Here is a 23,742-nt window from a genome sequence, read left to right on the forward strand (position 1 = left end):
ATTATCTTGAAAGGTTTTTACGATCGAATTGATTATTAATTTAACACAGTTGAATTTTTAATTAATTAATTTAACATCGTTGAATTTTATATACAATGCGCTTTGTACGAGTTACTATACTTTTTCTCTTTTACATAATTCTTTCTTCATATACTTTATGTATATTATTAGGAAATTTACGTTCACCAATTTTTTCAAACGTTTCATACCGAGTTATTCTGGAAATTGTTTTAACGATTTCTAATTTTTATTCGAAATTAACGTGACAAAAGTTATTAAAGACACGCGATCTCTTTTTCCTCGTTTTACGATTATGAGCTTTTTGGAAAAATGATTCGAAGTATCCGAACTCAGGATGCGATGCTCGAGAAACACGTATATTCGCGATCTACGCGCGTAAACGTTAAGAGTTTAACAAACAACGCGACTCGTGGATACATAGAAAAGTAAAATAATAGTTGGTTAATTTGTAGAAACGAATTAGCATATTTCCACGCGCGTTGAGCGACCATTCAACGATGATTTACCGGAGCTAACTGGATCTCTATTCCCCTTATTGTGCAGTCTTCTTTCCGGGGAACGAGAAGTTTATTGATACGTCCTTGAAAGCGTGGCTATTGAGCTCGAATCAATGCGGGAACAAAGAGGAATTCAAACCGAATCGCGAAACGTTGATAACGAAACCGGAAGCTGAAGATCCTTATCGATTAGCTGAAGCGCGACCAGTTTTCGATCAGCTGTCAGAGGATACAGTATTTTAACTCGACGTTCATCGTGAATCGCGCTGAAAATTGTTAATTAAAAAATTTCTAAAAGTGAGGAAATATTCCCAAACCCATGTAAGACAAATACAGGTTCAAACACGAGAAACGTGCAAATAGGAAAAAATTATCTCCGAATCTGCACCACGTCAACTTGCACAAACTTTGTCGCAGCAAGTGATTTTAGTTTTAGTTTCTAAGCTAAAACTCATATTCCTAAACAATCACGCAAATGCAAAGAGAATGTGAAGCAAAAACCTCTACAAACCTGGTCGCAGGAAGTTCTAAAGCGAAATGTATTCGCGCCTCGTTTCAGCTCGCATATCCTCAAAAAGTTTCAGTTCTGCTGCTCGTTATCTCGGCCACGGAACCTGTCACTTTCCGGTAACCTTTCCAGAGGCAGAGCACGCTTACGTAACACGATTCGCAAAAATAACGAGGCACAGAAGCGGCTCGCAGGACGCGCGAAAATCCATCGTTGCGTGGAGGCGGAAAGGAGGCGGACGAAGAAGAAGAGGAGGACAAGAAGGGGAACGTTAAAAGCTTGTCAAACGGCCGTCAAAAATACATTTTGACGCGCGGACGGCCCCGCGTCGTGTGTCTGGCGTGTCCTCTAAAACGAAACGCGTCCTCCAGCGGAGGTTTGTTTTCGAGCGTCGAATTCTTCGGCCACCGGTTCGTTTCCAGTTGCTCAACCTCCTCTCCACAACGCACGAGGATCCTCCCTCTACCTCCAACGTTTCTGTCTCTCGTTTTGTGAGAGTGCCAGTTCGATGCACGAGAGTATGAAAGACCATAAGATGGAACAGAGAGGGAAATAACGCCGCGTTTCGTAAGAATTTTATCGTTCCGTATTCGGAGCCTAATGCCCTTGCAACTCCTCCTTCGCAACCTTCTACGGTTCCTTCGCCGCTCCACCATCTTCCAAGTGGTCCTCGCGGGCCTTCTCGGCTTGGCATCCGCCGACCAAAAAGTCCGCTTCCTCGGACCGGATCTGGTCTCCTACGGATTCGTCGGTCTGTGGCCAAACCAGCCGAGCAACGTATATACCCACTGACCTATATGCTGCCGCGGGAAAACGAGTCAGGGATACACGAGCCACTCAGAAGTCGCGTCGAACAGCTTGAAAGATCGAAAGGTAGAAGAAAGAAAGTGACAGCTACGTTCTTATGGAAATTCGTAATTTTTTAGAGTACAATTGAAACGGTAGCACCTCGGTGGAAGATCGTTTCGCCCGTCGACTGTTACAGAAAACATCGTATGGATATTTTATGCATCTCTTCGCTTCTTATCTTCTGATTTCCTATAAACGCGTAAAAACTTTGAATCTCGTCTTCTTGCTACGAACGAACTTACGAACGAAGGTGAGCGATTTTAATTTTTAAGAATCCAACTATCCACTGTGTTTCTTTTAACGAGAAGATAAAAGCCAGAAACGGAGGAAACAAAGGACGACGGTTTCACGAATGACAAACGAGTGTGTGGGTCTAATTTCCTCTTGTCATTTTCCCTCGCGTATTTATTCACACCGATTAAACGGGAAGATGATAGAGAGGATGTGGAGGAATCCAGCGAATCGAGGCCACGAAGCGGAAGGAGGAAGAACGCTTAGATTTTGAAATTGAGCTCTACGAAAATAGTCGGCCGAGTGGAATCGCGAAACAAAGCGATACATTCTGCGCGTTACGCCCGAATTTCCATTAATTAACTACTTCTACCTACCTACGTATCTCTTTTTCCATTTTTACATTCCAATCAGAGTTAAATAAATGTAAAAACAATCTTCGCCGAATGATGTTTCCCTAGACATAGTTATTTTTCTTTCGTCTTCCTTAGCGTTTTAATATACAACGTTAAAAATTGTTAAAAAAAAATTATAACGAGGAGTATACTTTTCTAAATGTTTATTTTTCTTGTCGTTTAGTTATTTATTAGAAGACACTAAAATATTCTACGATTTTCTCTTCCTATTTTCTTTTTTTTTTTTTTTTTTATTATACTGATATATTTTTGCAAGAGAATTTTAAGCGTTCCAAGAATCTATCTCGCGATGTAAAAATATCTGCACAATACGATATTATGACACGAAAGACATAGAAATCTTCCTTCAAATTACGTCAAGTACTCGATTCGTTTAACCAAAATGCTACTTCAAACAATCGATGCTAATTAATCTTCGTTCCGGTTACGTTCGTTCTACGATTTTCCAGCTGTCGGAAAGCTTTCCTTTCTCGTTTTATTATTCCACTCCGCAGTTAAAGAAGAAATATCTATATTCAGTAACAGATATAATATCAGAGTTAAGAACCACCAAAACCCATTAGTTATCCAATTACTTGACACGACGGATCAGATCCGCAGATTAAAAGGACAATAGCCTTTAGATTTAAGTATTAGATTCGATTAGAATCAAACATACTATAAACTCTTATAATCCAAGTTACAGTACCACGCCAAAATAATTTACTTATAATTCTCAATGAAAATTGACTGTAAGATTCTTCCAAATAAAAAAAAAATTATTCCACTGCGTCCTCAAAAATCTATCATATATAGATATATAGCGTGAGATTTCGCTGTAATTTTAAAATAACTGCGTCCGACAGATATCAGATACTATCGGACGATAAAAATTTCAGAAATTAGAACGCAAAAGATTTATTTCCATCGGAAAAAAAAAAAAGAAAAAGTCGAGAACCAAAGATGCAACAGAAGGCTGTAACGATCGGTAAAAATCGTTCTGCAAACTCTTGAAAATAATCGGTCGAGTGCAACACACCGATCGAATACGTAATCGGTTCGCGCTTATGTAAAGCTCGAGGGGCGATGCAACGGATTGAAATAATAATCGAAGAACCGAGTTTGTTTGAATGGAAACAGGTGTCCGATCGAAGCCGTCGCCGTTGCACGCTGTTATAAAACGTATAAATAGAAACCGTTTGATTTTGATGTATGCCACGAACAACTCGGTATTCGGCCGATCTCCCGCCGAAACATTTTCAGGAGACAATGCTTTCGATTGTTGCCACGCGGCAAGTTTCTTCGAAAACCCTTCCTCCGGCCATTCGACTTTCGTCGATAATCGTCGCTGAATCCTTGCCACGTTGTAAATCGCGTTCAACTGTTTTTGAAACGCCAGCCAAATATACGAAGAGAATCTGATAAAAGTGAAGAATTATCAAACAGTTAGATAAAAACTTGGGAAAAGAGATGGTTGACATTGAGATACACTGTACGATACCTAATAAAAGCAAAGAACATGAAACGTAGTATTTAAGACCCAAGTCTCAGCTTCTATTCCCATCAAATTCAAATCATCGGTTCTAAATCTATAAAATCATGTACAGAGAAATACGACGAAACGAGGAAAATTGAAATGATAATATTCTAAATTTAAAATTCCGCACCAACTTCCGAAGCAACTGGCGATGCATCAAAATCCACGATGAATCCGGTCGAGGCGCGCTTCGAACGCTGCAGAATTTATAAACGCCATTATTATTTCGTCTCGTCAAGGTGCGGACTATTCGTAGAGCGTGGCCTAATAATAAGCTCACTTCCGATTCATAGAGCGCCGCGAGTGTATTATGCGCTTGTCGCGCGTCAGCTTCCACGGACAAGCCGCCTTTCCCTCTTTCTGTACCAGAAATCTTATCGATTTTATCTTCGGCTGCCAACGAGGAGCGCGGAGAAGGGCACGTAGTGGACAGATGAGCCATTGTTGTCTTCTGGATTCGTCGTGTTCGCGTCCAAGGTACGTTACAAACGAGGGGAGTTGAAAGGCTTTGGGATGAAGATAACCAGTCGTCGAACGTGTTTACGGCGATTGATCCCGACGTCGATGATGGTTCGTGGAACTGTCGTTTGGTTTGAGAGGCGAAATTGGGGAGGTACACGTGTTTGAAGAAGTTCCGTGGCTCTTTAACGGCGAGTGATTTACGAATATGAAAGAAAAGGCCACTTGAGCTTTCGAGAGGAAAAATATACGTTAAAAATTGATAAAGTTTGCTTTACGTGGTGCGGATGATTACGTGGTAAATCGAGATCTATTTGAGACGTTTCCCAAATGAAAATCTCGTTGAAGGAACGAGGCATGTACACAGAGCATGTACGTTCTAAAGCGAAGATTGCGAGATTTAGTTTGGAATATATTACATGGTGGGAAAATAGGGTGTACGTTGATAAGCTTTTCCTGTTCTGTACATTAGATTTAACGAGGAAGATTTAGGAAACAAAAGTAAACGGAGCAGCTCAAAATTCGATATTTCTTCTTCTATCGTAATCCGAAAAATACGATGCAAAACGAAGATTTACGAATAAGAAATATTTCAAGGAAAAACAGAAAATTATCGGGCGGACAAATTTTTAAAAACTACCAAATCTTCCAGCTACATGGCGGTAGAGTAAATCTTCGATAATCCGAACGTGTCGTTCTCGAACGTGATTTATTATCTTCCACTGTCGCTCGAATCGATATCTCTAGCTACAGGCACAAATCCGAAGATCTTCGTCGAACAGGAAAAAGATATTTCGAAAAACAATCGTAAAGATAAACATCGATAGATCATTGAAAAGATAGAGTCAAAAATAGTAACTGGAAAAATAATGCTAAAAATGTAACCGATATCGCTAAAATATTCACAAGTTTATTTAAGAATATTTATAAGTAAAAAAAATTCACGAAAACGTTCGAGAGACACGTATAAAGAACGTATGCAAATTTCAGGCCAGTTTCGAACAAACTGCAGCTCCTTTTCTCTTAATTATTCCGCGTTTGTAGAGATTATTTAAGAGCCGAACATTTTTTCCAACGTCTACAAAAGAGATATAGTTGCAATTAAATGTAATTATTAAAATTCAACGAGCGAAACTTCTCCTTTTTATTTTGCTTATGATGTTTATTCGTATCTCGTATATTTATCTGCTACATTTCATTCGGATTAAACGACCTAACTTTCTCCATATTATTTTTTTCATTCCTATTTATATTCTCGCAAATTTGTTTCTTGCGTTTCAACGATTGCACAACCCCGATTTTCTTTCCTTTTTTTTTCTTTTTTTTTCTCAATTAATTCATCTTTAAAATTGCATCTCGTCTGTCTTCAAGTTCTGCGTTATCTGACAAGTCTCAAAACTATTCTCACAGTTAACCTCCTTCTAATCGCTCCTTTCATGGTATCTCTGACGATTGCTACGTTATAGATATAAATGGTTTTCCATTGAGTTCTCTCATCTTCTGTAACCTTCTTCCTTAACCTTCTTTCGGAGAGATCTAATAAATTAAGACTATAACGTGCACGTTCTACAGCCGTGCACCTATTTATCTTCTAAACTTATACTAAACGCGGCAGAACAAATGGTGGGCCATTTATTAGCAACCTATTCCAAGGTCTGTTGCGTAATATTTAAGGAATTGTCGTATGTTGGAAAGATAAACGCTGGTTTCACAGAGAATTCGCGAACAGAGATCAAAGAAAATGTCGAAGAAAGAAATTTCCGCGGTCTTTGACGAGAACCAGGTATTATCGATGATTCTCCACGGAGCTTAAGTAAAGCGTACGATGCATCGAAGCAGCACGTAACGAGCACGAGTCATAAATACACCAGGAACGATATATATCGAAGGTTCCCCCCCCCCCTTTTGCCTCAAAAGCGGCGAGACGCGCCGAAAATCCTGGCTACGCGCGATCGTCTTTCGCGTGCACGGGACCCAGCTGCCAATTAATCTTTCCACGATCCTCTGGTCGACTCGTTTTCCTTCGAACATGTGCCACGGTTCTCACCCTAAATCCCGTCGCGCGTGACGAAACTTCCACGCGCCAAGTTCCGAGCCTTTTAATTTGGACGGGAAAGAAATTCAAACGACGAATAAAGAGTCTACTAATTACGGTGAATTCGAGGTCGTTTTGTATTTTTACGCGCGATACGCGTGAAAACAGTTGCAACGTTAATAAGAAGAAGACAGCAAATATAAAAGATCTTTTCGAAAAAAATATACAATTAAAAAAGATTCTCTTTACGTCCTAAAATAGTGGCACGAAATATTATCTTCGATCTCAAACTTACGACGAACTTGCTTCAAAAAGAAGCCAAAACGGAGCGCAAATATCCTTGGTGTTTAAATAAATACCGATGGTACAAGTGAGTTTTGCAATATTACGTAATTATTCTGCGTTCCACCATTGCCACACGATGTAACGATAACACGAAAGAAGTCTTATGGTGGCTTGTCGAAAGTCTCGGTAAAGGAAGATCTCGTGTATGTAGATGAACGGGACGAGGAAAGAGATGTTGAGAAATCTGTCTCTAGCGAGAGAGCGAGAGAGCTTGCGCAACCGGTGCCCATCTGGCCAGAAAGCTTTTATCGTGCTTTTTCGGTACGGTCGTCGACATAAGCGTGGGCAGCCTAATTCCTACGGCTGTCGTTTCTGCAACATACGCGTTCGACCGCCAATAGACAGAACAGACGACCATCGGGACGACCCCTTCCATCCATCGAAATCCCATGAAACTCCTACGAAACATGCGACCAGCCCACGAGTTTACGAGCGACTCGATTCCCTGGAACCGTGGAAACCAGCCTCCAAACAACCAGGAAAAAAGACGTCGAGAGAGAGAGAGAGAGAGAAAAAGATTGAAACGAAGGGTTGTGAAAGCGAAGGAACGTGAGAATTGGACAAATTTGGATGTTGGGCAGCGTAGGAGCGCCTAAGTTCGAGAATCAAAGGGTTGGAAAACGCGCGACACCGGCTACTTGGATATTTACAAATTTGAACCTACGACCCGGCGAACGTAGAACCTAAAAACCTTGGAATCTGTGATCTTGCAAGTGTAAAAATTTGTAACTATGAGAATTTCAATCTGCAGAGTATGAGAGTCCAAGAGTCCGCGATACGTTGAAAGACTGTGAGAATAAGTAAGCAGAAGATCGAAATGTTTGGAAGTTCCATTAACAGGCGACAGTGTGACGTGCAACAGACAAGATTCGAGTCTGTTTTTGATGGAATCATCTGCTATAATAATAAACCTAACAGCGTCTTGGTAAATCGGGCTTTTCATTGCTAAGCTCTGAGAGAGCTTATACATAGAAGACCACTGTATTTTACAAAATTCTTCTCGAAACTGCACGGTATAACTGCACGATATCGCACGTGCATCCATGCCCAATGGACTAACGTTGTAAACGATAAAAGATGTTATTCCGACGCAGACAAAAAGGCTGGAAGTTGATAAAAACAGACAGTATGTTCGATCTTCTTTAAACTTACGACTACGTGATAGAAACTAACGATAACACCCATCCAAAACGTAAAAAGATACTATTTTATTAGCGGTATTTGCGATTAATAGAAGATATTGCAGCAGGTATAAATCAGAATCAAGGGAATTAGAAATGCCACTGTGATACTTCCAATTTTCCACGCCCAATTAATCCAATCATCAAAGTATCGCTTACCAACCTAACGTTCCAAGAGGTTCTTTCAACAGATTCTCGAATACAGCTACATCGTTACAACAACTTTGTATCGCTGTTTATTATTTCAGCCACGCAAGCAAAAGAATAACTAGACAAATACAGACGACGTTATTGAGAGTAAGTAGAAGAATTATCCTGCGATCATATAATCCTGGCAGTATATAATAGACATACAAATACGGGTGAAACTTAAAGACCCGCATCGATTATTATTATGAATTATAATTATCGTATCTCGTAGGTGAACAAAATTCAAGTGGCAAAGGATTATATACTCGAATTCATCGTTGCAATAGAACGATCTCGAGATAGCTATCTCGAGATGGACGTTTCAACGTCTAAATTCTGTTCAGCGGCAATTTCCACCGGTTTACGAGTCTCATTTTCATAAACATTCAGCCAGGCTTCGAGTTAACGGACCTCACGAGAAATAGAAAGAATAGTGAAACTCGAGGCAAGGCCGTCGTAAAAAAAAAAAAATGCACGAGGGGAAACGACGATAAAGCACGAACCTGTTGGATGGAACAATACACGTTGGCCAAGCGATTTCAACTAGTTGCGAAGGTGAGAGGTCGCCGTGGGAGAAAAGAGTTCGAAAAGTCAATGCCTCCGAGCACTTTGTGAGCTTGTCAAACTGTTGCTCACGATCACTTTCTAAAGACACGAATTTCGTGGCCGACCAACTTGCTCCTTACCAACTTCTTTCGCTCCAACATCACCGAAGGCTTCGGAATAAACATCTTAAAAATTCCAAGGCTAGATACACGAAACATTATAATCACGCGCTCCTCTTTGTCAAGATTCTAAAGATTCCAAAAAAAATGCAAAGTCGTAGATCCGCGTATCAGGTTTATCTTGGACGAAGAGTAAAGGAACGTGAGACTGCTATAGGGTACGAAATATATTTTTGTTCGATAATTTTGTCATTTCATACAGGTACCTTTCGCAGTATTAGATGTTGACAGTGAAAATGTAGACTTCTAGTTGTATCAACGATGTCGAGCGATTCTTCGCTTTCTCTGTCTCAATATTCTACTTTGCAAATAAAGATAGAAATTTTCTCAACCAAAATCTTCTCGAATTAGTTAAATTCGATAAGAACAAGCTTAAAATCTCAAACAATTCTCTGTAATATCGAATCAAATATCAGTGCCCTGCCTCTTGTTAAACCGGATAAAAAGATCTCGTGAGACCATTTTTCCGCCTCGCTATAACGGAAAAAGAAGGAGAGGGAAAAAAATTCAATTTCCTCTGGTAATTTATCGACGAACGGAAAGAAAAATCGTTGCGGATTCGTTTTACCTTTCGGCACGGTTTGGCTGTCGCACAATTAAGCCCGTAATTAAACGGAACATCGAAGGAGGGTGATCAAGATCGAAACGAGCTGGTTCGGAAAAAAAAGGTCTGAAATTAGCGTTACACACCGAGAGAAAGCAGATTCCGACGAGGAGCACACTGCACGAAGGGACACGGGAATATTACGACGCTATCTGTCCCAATTATACGACTTTAATTACGGCAAATTACTTTACCAGGAGGCACGATGAGTTACTCACGAAGCTAGACTATAGTTTTACTTTTACAAGCTGTTTATCGATCCACGAGCAGACCTTCCTCGGGAAATAGTCTCAACCTCCATTACAGGTTGCATCAAGGTAACATCCCACTTGCAATTATTTTTCGATTACTTTACGCTATTGAATAATTCGAACGTTATCGTCTCTCAACATTATGATTAGAATATAGATATAGATTTCATCAAACTTTACAGTATAATTCAATTTTATTGCAAAGAGGAATTTATCGACTCTATAACGAACTAGATTAATTTATATTTTTTATACCATTTCTTTTTCCACTCTGAGTTTTATACTTAATCGGTTTAAACGCGTGTTTAAACGACATATAAATTATTTCATTTGTATGTTTTAGTACCATCGCATCTACGTAACTTTAATGTTGTTATAATAATAAGGTTGTCTTAATGGGCTACCATCTCGTTTCTAACAACATGGGATTCGTGATACATTATGAAATGCATTCCGTATACATTGAAAAGAACAGCAGGGTTTTGCATAAAGTTTCATTTCTATCGTCAATTCATGCCGGAGATATGCAAATGTTGAAAAGTTAGCGAAGTCTGCACGTTAAGTGTAGCTAAATATGCTAAGTGACCAGGCAATGAGATCTGTCTTAACATTGTTTTAATTAAGGGGAAGATAAAGAAAGAAATTAGACTCTTTGTTTCTACGAATAGTCGAGGATTCGGAGAAACGTATTCCACTTTCTTTATTTTTATCGATTCGCAGCCTTGTGGTCGAACGTTCAGAGGGCGATTTAATCTTTCGAGCATGGCAGTATAAATCACTTTATCCGTCACGATAGCGTGCTTTCCTTTTCCGTGATAAGAGCGAGAATCGTGTTTCGTATAGAAAACAACCTTGTAAATTAAAACGTTACTTCTTATTACGATTAATCGCCGGTGAAATCATACGATTCACGTCCGTCCAGTATTCTATATAATTAAACGAAAAAGAGCAAAACACGAGATACAGAGGACACATAAGAAGGCAAAAATACGATAATGCACAAAGAAACTTAAGACTCTATTTTATACAAAATATTTCACTGCAGGAGATTACTAAATTGCGGACGATGATTGAGAACCATATGCAAAAGCATATAACATATTTTATATAAATACATTAGGAAATAATACGCGCACAATATTTTCTGTTTTATATTATTTTATTGGATTACGTATTTTGTTCTATTGGAAAATAAAAAGAAGATGTTGCGCATCTATTATTTCTTCGTTCTAAAACGAAAGAAATTTTTGGGACAGCCGAATGTATACGTTCGTCGTATTTCTTCTCGTAATATCTCTAGTATCATTTGCTTAACTTTTCAACTTTACCAATTAATACAAAGTAATAATAATAAATTGCGAATGGTTATGCATAAACGCGTAAGTCTTCTATTGGCTTGGCGACTAAGTGATTGCGGATTTTGTCATTAGGTGGTATTGACAAAATCCGCAATCACTTAGTTGCCAACCCAATATTTTTACTATACGAAACTGTTTGTTGTTTCCCAAGTTTGGCCGTCAAAAAATTGCATTGCTTCTAGGGAAAGCTACTATTTATCACAGAGGCTTATAACCTGCGAGGAGCCTTTCCTTCGGAAAGATACTCGATTAAACAAAGAAGAAAAATTTTCCATATAAGAAATTCGACTGCAAAGAAGTAAAATACGCATAAATTAGAGTGCTTCGGCTTGAACGTGATTCAAGCACCTAATTCAACCACCACCGAAACTTGAATCGAGTTACGAAAGCGATCGCCGAACGTATCTAACCGAACGTTTCAAACGATTCGACGAATCGAACGAGTTGATTGCTGAAAACGCCGAACGGTCCTGGCGTTTCCTACGCACGCTCTTCTCGCACACTATGTTTGGCGTTCGTAACGAAATTTATGCTTCCTGTCCGACCGTAATGCGACCACACGCTCGTTGCCTGGCCATATAATTTACATACGCTGCCGGTTTGCGCGCGCTTTGTCTATGATCGCGTCGCGAGGAGGAAAGAGGAGCCGAAACGAATTTACGTTTCGTGCTTCTGTACTGCGTGCACGCACGTTTGTCACTATTATACCGATTGGTTTATTACTTTGTCCGATAGAGATAAACCGGCTGGATTGAGAAATATCTTCTTCGATATGCTATTCAATAGGGAAATTTGATTTAAGGAAATACAAATAGAATTCGAGGCTCCTAACAGATTATTATTTCTTATTAAATAATCTTCCACTTTTTTGGGCAATTCTTTTCGAATAGAATTTATTGGACTTCGTTACGAGAGAGAGAGAGAATAGAATAATGAAAGAAATTCGTGATAACTAAATTTAAATTTCTTCGTGACATTTCTAAAAGTTATTTCAAGAGAATTATAGAATTATTATAGAATTCCTTGATACTACTTGAAAAATTCTGCGGAGAAGAAAAGGAACGAAATAACGGTAGAATATTTTAGTCTCCGCTTGATCGTTTTTGGAAAAATACGGAGAGTTTATGCAATTTACTGTAACTATCCTAGTTTCGTATTTGGCTACCGTACTAAAGTAGTTTGATGGGAAAGTTTTTCAAGAATTGGAAATGTTTCCGAACGTTCGAAAAATTCCATTAGCCCGATAAAAGACAAATATTGTAACAAACGTATTGTCTAAAATACGTTCTATCGTTAAAATCTTAAACGTTAACCATTCGGTAAATTCTTTCGCCTATAATTCAATTCATATAGAAAAATGGTAGTACAAAGAATGCGTCTTCAGTGTCGAGAATGTAACCTTGATCGTATTCCCTAGAAAAAGTTCTATCAAGAATTGCAAGACACTAATGTTACATCATAATTTGCACGGGACAAAGTGCGCACGTAGTGCACCTAAAGCAACAAATAGATGTGTCATTGGTGGATTTTCCTGCTTCGAAAGCAACGGAGGAATTTTCGAAGACCATGATTCCCTTTCTAAACGATCGCCACACGTTGTCTGATCTTTCGAAGAAACAGTTGGGTAAGGAACAATTAATGGAGATTGATGCCTCTCGAACCCGCATGCTGTTCTCCCTTCTCGGAGAATCGTTCTCGACATACGGGCACAAATTTGTATCTTAAGAACGAGTCGAACCTCCTCTCACAAAGAACTTCTAAGAAGCTACAAACTCGAAATTGCAAAAATGGTTCTAAATTTGGGAGAGAAACGATTCTTTGAATTTCTCGTAACGACTACGAGTTTTCAACGTACGTTCAAACGCGTTAAAGGGACAGTTCTTTCCTGCATTCGTGTAAATGGAAAAGATAAAGATTCTTTCTTAATGTTCGTTTGAAAAATTTCAACGTAAATTTTGTCTACAAAGGAACAACGGAAAATTATTATCTTCCTAAGTTTTCTTTCAGAAATTCGTTGAATTATTCGCAAAAATGTCAAGTTTTCAACGATCCTCGTCGATGATTTACACGAATCACAGCGGCATTCTCTTGCAGCGTTTGTTTGACGATTCGCCGCGAGATTTTCCCGTTGTGTCATAACAGTTGAACACGTTATTTCGTAATCAGAGATATTGAAAGTGCTCAGGTGTACGAAGCCGCGATGTTTCTGAAAAATGAAAAACGTCACGCGCAGCCTTTTAACCATTTTTAACGAAACAATGAGGAAATTATTCGTAAAATCGTTCTTAGAATAGTATTCGCAAGGGACGCGGGATTCCAGGTCGTGGTTTGACTCTCTAGTCGCATTGAACGAGTCGGTGATCGACTTTAAGATAAAGCTAATTGCGAGGAAAGTTACCGTCGATGACTACAGTGAATAGATACCGAGCAGTGGTTAAAAGTTCACAGACTAAAGATTAACAAGCCTCTTCTATGCGCAGACATTTAATGGCAGATTGAGAGATATTTGTTGGCATTGAGAGATTCGACGGACACTTTGAATTCCAACGTAGATGCATTTATAGATCTCTTTTGAAAAGAACACCGCCTACATAAGTGTAATAATAGACAAAATATCGATTATTATCTTGTTCGATATTTTATTCCAATTTTCTAAGATAAATAAAATAAATTTTATATAAATTATAAGATATTTCTTTTCTTTAAGCTAATTTTTCTATTCCTCTACGTTATCTTCCTTTCGATATAACATTCCAGTGAGATAATACTTCAACGATAATAGTACACTACACGTTGAATAATACCACTCGCTTTAACACTCCGTTATTCTTCGTTATTTTTTCTCACTCGTTTTTCAACTACCTCTCGACCGAATCTCTTCTACAACCAACAACTGACGTCTTCTCAAACTAAACCAATATTTATCATACTCGTTGAACTTCGCTAACAAATTCCCGATTTACTCGGTTCAGTATCAAGAAACACTTAAAACAAGCTGTACCACAGCCTAGCCCAAAAATAGTTGCCGATGACCTACGAGGATCATCAAACGCGCTTCGATCTTCAATCTCCGCTTTGAAAGCGGACAGAACTCGCGGATAGAAGCTACTGCCGACAAGGATGCAACGAACTCGGACGCGATTATTTCTTGGAACGAGTGTCTCGTTTTCACCCAGAAACGATTACCCACTTAAACGAGACGAGGCATCGAAGAAAACAGTTTGTTCGACGCTCGTAAACAGCGAATAGCGCGTTTGCACCGGATTTCAGCGGTGTGTAAATTTACGAAAGAAGAGAGAGAAAGAGAGAGAAAGAGAGAGAGAGAGACGAGAGACCTGTATCTCGACGAATGCAGCAACTCCGTTGTACGTTCGTCTTTCTTCGACCAAGCTGGTTCATTTGCAGACCTAAATCCGAGGGAAATTTCGTGGAACTACGAAATATTCAGGCGACAGAGCCAACTCGAATATTTAGGATCGCTGAGCACGTGCGCGATCCAGCCTTTGAAATCCTAAGGATGTGTTCCCATCCTCCTCTTTCTTTCGGCTTCTCAGCCATCGATGGTTATGTAATGGACGCTGGCAGAAGTCCTACAGACTTCCATACGTCGACGATATTTTATGGCACCGTGGTGAACGACGAAGACGAACGAAAACGATGCTAACGACGATTATTTACTTCTGTAAAGTCAGGTTTCCATCGAAAACGACTTATAATCCGGATTCTATCGCGATTCATACTGGTTTTCAAAATATTCGTGCTTCAACAAATCTTCTTAATATCTGAATTCTTGTCAAACTGGAGATTGACTTTAAAAGAGTCGTGCCGACATTTTATGAAAATAATCGAGTCCTTTTACGAATTTCTACGAGTATTCACGACCCTATAATTACAAGAAACACGGTCCATCTGCGAAAATGAAACAACGTAGCAACAAGCACGCCTGTCGCATCTACGGACTTCCATTGCTACACCACTTTCTACGTTCATCCGCCGAAACCTAACGTACAATAAAACGCAGCAATACTCTGCAGCTATTCGAGAAACATCTAATTGACTCGTAACACAGTGGTCGTCGTAAACCTGTCCTTTTCAGAACAAAACGAAATTAGTAAATGTCGTGAACGCGGCACTCCGTAACACAGAGATAAAGACGTCAAGATTTTAGGGTTATCGTGGTTTCTTTGCTATTATAAATTACTCTCGTTTTCTGCGATACGTGTATTCATTCGTGTGCGAAATTCGGGGCCGGTAATTTTGCTTAGAATTGTTGTCGCGCGTTACACGCAGTTATTTACAACTGTTCCGGGTGCTCGTTCCGACAAATACGATTTAAGAAGAAGCGGCCGCGTTGTAAGACTTCGACTTCTCGCTTTGATCTCTAAAGTGACACAGATTTGTTGCCGCTCGTTTGCGATGAATTACGAGCAGAATATCGTACATCGTTGCCCTTACCCCGATGAAACGCGATTCCTCGTAGAATTTGTCCCATTAAAAGAACCGCCGACTCGCCTGATCGTTCATTTTTCCCGCTTTGAAGATATTAGCTTGTTGCACAATATACGAAGGAAACTCCCTCAAGTCGATCTGCCTGACTTTCACTTTTCGCAAATTTCGCAATTTCATTACCTAATTTTACCGTTGACCATACAATTATTTATCAAAGTATTTCAACTCTTATAAAGACCGCGAATATATTAATTAATCAGTAGAATTAATCGGTAAATACGATAACGACTACAATGGTATGTATATCATACTCTTTCCAACCATGGAATTTTCTAACCAAATGATCGTAGCATTATGAAATTCTGATTTTGTTCGCGAATACGACAAGAGCAAAGTTCTTTAAGAGATATTACGATCGTTAATTCGAAGGTAGCTACTCTTAAAAAATTTAGAACCAAAGCTTCCAACATAATTTACTCGATGCGTCATTCCGTCTTACGCGAGCCTTTTTTCCACAAAGTTCCTCGATTTTCCTTTCTATCGTACAGCGTTACTACCAATAATCTTGGTTGTAATTGAGTTTTATAACATATGGCATCGACGTAACCTAAACGACTGCTTCTTAAAATAGGAACTTCCATCGTAATTAACATGCTATTCTCATGGCCGTCTTTAATAATTCTGCAGTACAATTAACATAGCGATAACTTTAAATTCACATAAATATTCAATTTACTTCGCGTTTATATTCCTTTAACTTACGTTAACTTATGTTCGAAATTATTAAGACGCTTTTTACTGCCACGTTTTTACGACTTTCACCCTTTCAGCGTCCTATTACGAATTTAATTGAGTGCAGTGCCACTCAATCGCCGTATTTTAATCTTTTCGCCCGATTACGATATCAGATTATAACGCGATGAATTTTCAACGATGAAACTCCCATTACCTTTAATAATTTATCTCGCGCTATTAATCATCTCGGTATTTCGACGTACAACTATACTTTCGATCATGGTGTTAAAAAACGAAATTCAATAAACTGTATCACCTTGAAAAAATGACGAATACAATGGATCCGATCCGAAAGTCCAACGGCAAAGAAACCACACTGTATATATCGTTTGTTTGCGTGGAAACGCTTATGTAATGCATAATACGTATCATAATTACAATACATTGTCGACAATGGATCCCGATAAGATACATTAAACTAATATACTCCCACCTCTTCTCTTTTCGCTCGCTGCGTTAATCGCTTATCTATCGCATGGTTGATTCATCGGACTAGACATCGCACACGCATATGCAAATATTTGTATAAATGACAAAAATACTCGCAAACGATATCATCTATAGAGTGGCAAATAGGTAACCGGGATTTTTGCATTTCTACGGATGCGCAACTTAGGATCAACCTGTGTGAATTCGTTTGAACGATGTTGTTTTCCCACAGCCTGCAACAACACCTTGGAAAATGTCGCTAAAAAAATGTTTAAAGAAATCGTAAAAAATATGCATCGGAAAAAACACTGTTTGAGGGTATCGGTACAAAGATATAGCGAGTAAAGTAAGCGTTTAAAAAAAGATCGTAAAATCTTGTACCGGATAAAGGAACGTTTTACAAAATAGCACAAATATACATCGGAGGAAAGATATGGGGGAAAAATCGTATGTAAATATACGTATGTTATTGAAGAAAGCGCGCGATTCGAAGCATGTAGATAATTTTGTACGGTGGACAAGAATGTGTAATCTTTTTATCGAAATATTGTATCCGCCAGCGATAAGAGTAAAAGGGATCGATAACCAACCCACCCACGAATGAAACAAATCGAACAATGTATTCATTCATCCGAGAAGGAACGCGGAGCGATCTGGAGTGCTCCGCGCCTGTCCCTGTGTACGAACGAATATACTCGATTGGTCGACGTTGAAACGGCGGTGCTACAGCTTTTCTTATGTCAAACATTTTAAGGAAAGATCGATATGGTTTGGTATTTGCGATCATTTTCATGGAAATTTCAAGAATTTCTGATAATCCTAACAACTTCGTAATTAGACGACGAATGAAATTTGTTAAATCGTAAAAATTGCAAAGGAGATCGGCGATCTATAAAATTGCAAAATTACTAGAACCGCGATGGAAATATAACGATAATTCGTTATGTACTTGTTTATTCATTAGTCGATCGGTTGATTAATTGACTAGAGCATTAATTAACGATTAGTTGATTAATTATTATACAAGACCTTGAATATATGATTATTATTGAATTCTTAAGCATCGAGACGATTAAAGCTAAACGATTTATCGCGGTAAAGTTGGTAGATTTGGTTTGCCTGCGAGTTTTAGTAAAACCGTATCGCGGCAGCTAACCGATCTCGACAGATGGAAAAATAATTCGCGACTCGAATGCTCGCGCGCTATTTTCTTCGCGTGCAAATCCTTCCTCTCGCCATTTCTCTGCGATGCGCATTAGCATTTTAAATTCAATCGGTACATTGACGCCCTTGAACAATAATGGCCTGCCTCCCCCGCTGGTCCCCTTTTTTCCCTCATCCAACCTCTCTCGTTCTTTCACCGTGACAACTTGCAAATCCAGTTATATCATCTCTCGACTTTGTAATCAGCTGTGTGTAAAAAGGTGACTCGCGGCCTCTAGGCGCGAACGCGCGCGCGCGCGCATCCCTCGACGATAAATCAACCGCGCGCGAGAGCTTTTTATTCGAGCACACGTTTTCCCTTGACCGCGGCAAATTCAATTAAGACGCGCTCTCTATTCTACGTACACGAACTTTTATAGAGTGATCTTGGAACAAAGAAAAACTCAGCCTACTTTGTCTGTCTTTTACCTTGAAATTTCCACCCCTGAATTTATAGCTCGAGATTTGGATTTTTATTGACAAAAGTTTCAAACATTCGATCGGAGATAATGAAACGGAAAAAAAGTTGCTTGGAATTTTCTCGAAATTTCTGGATAACTCGAAAGAGTAAAGGAATTCAGCTTGATCGTAAACGATCCGGTTGGTCGACGAGATACAAAGAAATATATATTTTTCGATGAAGAGAAAAGATTTGAAACTCGGCGATCAATGTCATAGAATTTGATTAAATTTTATTTCACTGATTTCTGTATGGGCACCGATAGTTGGAAATTCTACGATCAAACTTGAAGTAGACGTTCCGTTTTAAAAAAAAATACGCTTTGAAATATATACGTCTTCTAATTAAAGAGAAAACATTCGGCGATAACGAGATCAACGTCGTGAAATTTGAACTTTCTTTCCGCGATTGCTAGATGAGAACCACGGTTGAGAATTCTAAAGCGAAGCTATAAGTCAGACTAGAGGAATTTCGATGAACAATTTCCTCAACGAAAATAATACCAGACAATGATCAAAGATATGAGAAAATCGATGTAAATGGCGAGTGCGCGTGCAAGAGAAATTATATTTAAAGCCGACAGGATTAGGGGGAAAAAGAAATGCTCGATGAAAGCGAGATAAACAGACGAACTACAACAGAAGAGCTAAAGGTATTCGTCTAGTTGCAATATTTGACGGCCTTCGGCGTTATGGAAATGCGCACGCTATCTGACACACGTGTAGATCCTGTATGGGTGAGTTTCGATGTCGGCGACGATCTAAGAATTAAATGTCAGTAAGGTCACGGTCGCGAAGAAACGAAGAATCTTTGTCGACCGACCAGAGATAATTACTCAAAAATATCGCGATAACGCGTGACTATATCTCTTGGGAAATTTGTCTTTTTTAGCTATATATACTGTACTAATATTACTATAATTTCGTCGTGTTTCGTATCTAACTATTAAAACTGCTTGATTTATATCGATTTTAAAATTCGTTTGATAAATAAACGCGTCGTCCTTGTAATATGATTTTGTTGTATCAACTGTTTGAAACTAGTCTTTCCATTGGATTGGCAACCAAGTGATTGCGAATTTTGTCATTAGGTGGTATTGACAAAATCCGCGATCACTTGGTTACCGCTCCAATAATACGATCGAAAACCGAAAGTATTTTTCCACCGATCCAACATGTGTTATAGGTGCGCGCATATTATACAAATATAGCTTCTATGTTTATTTTGTAGCTAATCTAACGAATATTTTTTGTTTACCTTTCGAACGAGTCCACTAACTCGTATCGAGGATTACGAAAACAACGTAGGCGTTCGATTTCGAATGTTGGCCAGAAAACAGGATCTTTTATCTTCTCTTTTAATTTAATATTCGATGATTCCTAAAAGTCGATGATTCCCAAGATAACGTAGGTGTATGAATTTTTATTAAAATAGAAAATTTGAATTTTTTCTAAGATCTTAACATACTGGTGACCGCTAAAACCTTGTTAAAATTTATCGTGGCAGAGATAGTTGACTAGTATTTATCGAATACTTTTATATAATATTTAATTACTGCTTCAAGAAAGATCAAATCGTTGATCATTTTCGAAAGTATAAGAAATATAATGTTCGAAAATCGATAAAAAAAAAAAAGATAAAAGATCTCATTTCCGGTTTTCAACGTAGGTCTTAACGCAGAAAGATACGAACTCTCGTTGCAAGTTGCTAATGTGTCGACTCGTGTGAAAATATTCATTAAATATTAGAAGGTAAAAACAAAATTGAAGAAATATATAACAACGTGCAAAAAGTTATGCGACTATTACGTTGTCCAACCTTGCTGCTAATTATCACACGCCCAGCAGATTGCACCTTGAGAAGATTGGCTCGTTTGCATAGAGAACGCAAAGATAAGATTATTATTGTATAATGATTATCAGCCGCGAAGGAAGTTTACAAACGAAAGTAAACATTTAAGATTCGTGACTTGGCGGACGCGAAACTTTACGTTTGATACGATTCGAATCGGTTGTAAATACGATTCAAAATATGTTTTTTCATTCACTATTCCTTTCTGCGGTTTAATCTTTTCCTTTTCTGTGGTTTAGATAAATTTAAATTAACATAATTGCCATCGTCGACGACATTGTATTTCGATCAAATATATTTTACAACGATAGATATTTATTCCAACGTATATACTTTATTTGCTATTTGAATATTATGTAACAAATTGTTTGTGCAATAGTTTGTGCATCTATATTAGCTGGGAAATGTGGCTCATACTTCTTTTTTATGTTTGTTAATATTTCTATAAAATATAATAACACTATGAAATTAATTGTTTATAATGAATAATTTTCCTTGGTAACGATAAACTGAAGGCAGAATGCAGAAGTAAACAATTAAGGTGTGAAAAAATAATTGGTATTTACGAAGGCATAAATTCTAGAATCGATAGATCTTCTGGTAAATTCATTTTCAACGTTTAATTTAAAATTCAAAATTAATAGAAACGCGTTAAAAGATAAAATATTTTTTTGTAAAATGCTCGTAGAGTAAAAGAAGGAAAAAAAAGAAAAAAAAGAACAGTTCGACTACAGAACTATTAAGGTATTCATGAAGTTTGTTTTTCCACGGAGAAATATGTTCCCTTATGAGCATACATTTCCAGTAAACACTAAGTCGTTCATAATAAACGCACTCCCCATTTAAGCCGTCGTAATATGAGGTTTTATGATTACGGTTATTTGTGATCCTACTTAACTCCACTTTACATGCCAATATAAACATTATACTTTCATTCGCGTACGTGCGAAAGATACTCGAACGATCGAGAAATCTCAAAGATTCTTTCTTACCGACGTTCAATGTCCCATTATAAACGTATCGAAGAATAGGATAAAAAAGAAATAAAGAGAATAAAAAACGAAGCGTATATAGTTTGAATGTTTAGTTCGACGCAAGGTATTGTGCAATCAGGAGCATTGGTACCGTGTGAGGATGCTATATAGTCTTTACTAGATTCGTGACAATGTTGCCAATGTTCTGTTTTGCTATATTTAAGATTCCCCACTACACCAGATGTTCTCCGTGACACTAATCATGCATTATTACGAGTGCATCCTCAGGTGTCATGAGCCCATGCCTGTCGAAAAATTCTCCAAACGGATCCATTGTATCGTGACAAATCGTAGAAACGACATACTTCGCGTTTTACTACCACGACTATACTAAACTTTCGTTGCGAACAATTTTTTACTGCACCACTTTCGATACGTATCGCGTGGACGCTGTAAACGATAATCGACTTCACAGCTAACTTCATATTCGTGGAAACACGATGCACGAACGTTACCGCGATATTTCAATCGTTCGAATTGAATTCGAGAAAGAAAGAAAAACAAGGAAGTTACTATAACGACCTTTCTCACGATTTTATGCGTCCTTTATGATACGTATCTATGTGAAAAAAATGTACAAGAGTTGAGAGAAATATTCTTAGAGAACGTAAATACAGTTTCACCGCGTTTAACATATTCTTCTCTCGACTCTTGTCGTAATAATGCAACATGTTCGTAATAAAGCTCCACTTGGTAGTCGCACGACCTTGGCTACTCGCGAACTCGATTTTCGTTGTATTCCTCGAAACATATTACTGGAATATTACTGATAATTTTGACATCTGTTTCGTGGCAACGTTCCTTCCGTATTCCAATGATAAAGAAATCAACCGATGATCTTTTAAATATGTTTGGCTTTTCGTAAACACTCGGGCTATTAAAAAAGATATCTTTAAAATACGCATTAGTACGGATAAATCGACGAATAAATGTCACTAACGTTGCAACGTAAACTGTATCTCCGGTTCGAACATACTTGACAATTTAAAAGAGGTCTAATGAAATTACTACCGCAGCCTCGATACACCTTATTGCAGCCCTCAAATTATATTACAAGAATAGCCGACTCGACCTACAAAGAGCTTTATCACGTGCAGAGAAGACGGTTTGTTTTAGGTGCGTGTACGGGTCCTACCTTTACAGTTGCGAACGACTATGCAGCGTCCCGATACGCCCCACACCGTCCTTCTCCGTCGGCTGCCGACGCACGACTATGGATAATTCGCGGTTGCGACCGGCCTAGATATATACGAGCTATATTTAGCGACTGTCGTCATGAGGAGCGTTCGCGATTGGTCGTTGGTGACGTGACAGATGTGCGTGATTGGCCGATCTCGCGAATACGCCGCGATTGCTTGGTGCAGGCCTGGCTTACGGCTGGGCGCGACTCGCGGGCACGACATTTGTTGACATGAAACTGTCAGAGAATACGCGCGCCCTTAATGCACCGGTATATTCGTATTCGCGTGTTACCGCTCTACCTATGCGATTCTTTCCGTTCATTTTCATTTATACTTTCAACATTGTTCATCTATCACTATGATACAAATCTTTTGTAAATGCTTTCTTACAATTTTTTAATCCAACTATAATTGACAATATTATAAATAAAATAATTATAGCGTGATAATGATTGATAACGCGTTGACTGACTTGAATTTTTATAATATACGTGTTCGTAAAAGAGTAATGTTGTTTAAGCGCTTTATGTTGCATTTATGTATAACAATCTATATTGTTACCAAAATTCCCAAAATGTACCACTGTAAATATAAAATTTCTATTAAAAAAAAAAGAACAAATTGTTTATTTTAACCATTCTGAAATATCTAATATTAATTAATTCTGACATTACCGGTCTCACCGGTGACACCTATGGTTGTCAACGTGGTCGGTAGACATGTAATCCAGCAGGATCAGTGAAGTGGTTGAACCCAAGATCCAGTTTAATAACTGGAACAAGGTTCGTTCGTATTCTTTGAGATACAGGTGAACAATTATTCGCGACCGGGCTAGGTGAGTGGGTGGAATTTATGGAGAATAGGAGCGATGGTAATGGACGATTATTAACGTGGTGCGCACTATTAATTTGCACGAAGCTTTCGAAAAGCCTTGAAGTCGGCTGTCGTGCCTCTCTTCGCTTCTATGAAATCATAGATTTCCCGGCAGTGTTATTATGCGAAAATTACGCTCTAAAATTAGTCACAGTCCATTAACGTGTGCGTACACAGATAGGAGACGGGGTTGGGCACGGTAAGAAAAAAGATTGCTCGAAGCTCAGACATTTTCGATATGTATCTAGCTATTAATGCCCATACGACGATGATGGTATTATG

The 23,742-nt window shown here is 38.5% G+C and overlaps 1 protein-coding gene and 2 long non-coding RNA genes across 4 annotated transcripts in view; 2 read left to right on the plus strand and 1 right to left on the minus strand.

Moving 5' to 3' along the window:
- Atf3 (Activating transcription factor 3) overlaps positions 1-22,657 on the minus strand; it is a 28,481-nt gene extending 5,824 nt beyond the window's left edge. For both annotated transcript variants that reach the window (XM_072003096.1, XM_072003095.1), the window contains exon 1: positions 22,542-22,657. The gene's annotated coding sequence lies outside the window, so the exon portion shown is untranslated. The remainder of the gene's footprint in view (positions 1-22,541) is intronic.
- On the plus strand, positions 483-2,553 carry LOC139987175 (uncharacterized). The gene is made up of 2 exons (XR_011799796.1): positions 483-1,899; positions 2,012-2,553. It is a non-coding gene; the product is annotated as an uncharacterized lncRNA (long non-coding RNA).
- Positions 4,730-5,719, plus strand: LOC139987177 (uncharacterized). The gene is made up of 2 exons (XR_011799798.1): positions 4,730-4,869; positions 4,970-5,719. It is a non-coding gene; the product is annotated as an uncharacterized lncRNA (long non-coding RNA).
- Positions 22,658-23,742: the final 1,085 nt, after the last annotated feature.

The sequence above is a fragment of the Bombus fervidus genome, chromosome 5 (genome assembly GCF_041682495.2).
Source record: "Bombus fervidus isolate BK054 chromosome 5, iyBomFerv1, whole genome shotgun sequence".
Lineage (NCBI taxonomy): Eukaryota > Metazoa > Arthropoda > Insecta > Hymenoptera > Apidae > Bombus > Bombus fervidus.